The 1709-nt window shown below is 74.5% G+C and overlaps 1 long non-coding RNA gene across 1 annotated transcript in view; it reads left to right on the top strand.

The window, feature by feature from the left end:
- Positions 1-285: 285 nt before the first annotated feature.
- LOC114073397 overlaps positions 286-1709 on the top strand; it is a 5921-nt gene continuing 4497 nt past the window's right edge. Inside the window, exons 1-2 of the long non-coding RNA XR_003574319.1 lie at positions 286-296; positions 1093-1099. This is a non-coding gene — a long non-coding RNA (uncharacterized LOC114073397). The remainder of the gene's footprint in view (positions 297-1092; positions 1100-1709) is intronic.

Genomic DNA, 1709 nt, shown 5'->3' with positions numbered 1-1709 from the left:
TGGGGACACTGGTGAGGAAGGGCGGGGGCGTGGGGACACCGCGGGGGGTGGGGACACGGGGGACACCCCGGGTGGGGCACTGGGACCCACTGGGTGCTGGGGGAGGGGTGGGGGCTGCTGGGGGAGGGGGCGCGGGGACACCGGGGACACCAGGGGCGGCACGCGGGGACCCACTGGGTGCTGGGGGTGGGGACACGGGGACAGCGTGGGGGAGGGGGCGCAGGGACGCCGGGACACCTGGGATGGCACGTGGGAACCCGCCGGGGCGTGGGGACACGGGGACAACGGGGACTGCAGTGTCACTGCCACGCCCCCCCTGTGCTCCCAGGCCCCCAGTGCCACCACCAGCGTGTCCCCGACCCTCTGTGTCACCTCAGTGCCACCAAGCCCCAATGGCGCTCTGGGGCCCCCCTGTGTCACCCCAGTGTCCCCCTGTGTCACCCCAGTGTCCCTGAGCCCCAATGGCACCCCAAAGTCCCCCCATGTCACCCCAGTGTCCCCCTGTGTCACCCCAGTGTCCCTGAGCCCCAATGGCACCCCAAAGTCCCCCCATGTCACCCCAGTGTCCTCCTGTGTCACCCCAGTGTCCCCCTGTGTCACCCCAGTGTCCCTGAGCCCCAATGGCACCCCAAAGTCCCCCCATGTCCCCCCAGTGTCCCCCTGTGTCACCCCGGTGTCCCCAAGTCCCGCTGGCACCCCAGAGAGGCTCCGCGTCCCCCTGATGTCCCCATCACCCCCATCGTCCCCCCCGATGGCCTCAAGGTCCCTGTCACAGCCCACCGTGGGGGGGTCTGGGGCCACCACAGGGGGGTCTGGGGCCACCACGGGAGGGTCTTGGGACACCACAGGGGGGGCTGGGACCACCGTGGAAGGGTCTGGGACCACCGCGGAGGGACCTCGGGCCACCCGGGGCGGGTCCGGGGCCACCCCGGGCGGGTGCGGGTCCACCCCGGCGATCCCGGGGGGCTGCGGGGCGATCCCGGGGGACAGTGGGGCGATCCCGGGGGACCATGAGGCGATCCCGGGGGACAGTGGGGCGATCCCGGCGAGCCGTGGAGCGATCCCGGGAGACCGTGGGGCGATCCCGGGGAGCCGCGGGGTGATCCCGGGGGACCGTGGGACGATCCCGGCGAGCCGTGGAGCGATCCCGGGAGACCGTGGGGCGATCCCGGGGAGCCGCGGGGTGATCCTGGAGGACCACGAGGCGATCCCGGGGAGCCGTGGGGCTGTCGTGGCTTGCTGCGGGGCGGTCGCGGGGTGGTGCGGGGCGGTCGCGGGATGGTGCGGGGCGGTGACCGCGTGGGTTGGCTCCGCCCTGGGCCGCGCCCGCTCCGCCCTGTCCCGAGCCCGGCGCGGGTGGGACGCGCTGGCCACGGCGTGGGCGCTGTCCCTGCTGTTCGGGCTGCCCCAGGTGGGCATCTTCGGGCAGCGCGAGGTGGCCCCGGGCGAGAGCGACTGCTGGGCCACCTTCATCGAGCCCTGGGGGGCCCGCGCCTACATCACCTGGGTGGCCCTGGCCGTGCTGGTGGCCCCCGCGGCTCTGCTGGGGGGGCTGCAGCTGGCCGTGACCCGAGAGCTCCGGGAGGGCCGGGGGGGTCCGGGGGGGCTCGGGAGAGCCCGGGCCAAGAGCCACAGGATGGCCGTGGTGGTCCTGGGGGTGTTCGTGCTCTGCTGGACCCCCTTCTTCTGCGCCCAGCTCTGGGCGGTGT

Source organism: Empidonax traillii, unplaced genomic scaffold (assembly GCF_003031625.1).
Source record: "Empidonax traillii isolate 1590-97213 ecotype Southwest subspecies unplaced genomic scaffold, ASM303162v1 scaffold6318:size6225, whole genome shotgun sequence".
NCBI lineage: Eukaryota > Metazoa > Chordata > Aves > Passeriformes > Tyrannidae > Empidonax > Empidonax traillii.
The sequence above is the reverse complement of the archived record's forward strand: the minus strand, read 5'-3'. Positions and strand labels throughout refer to the sequence as shown.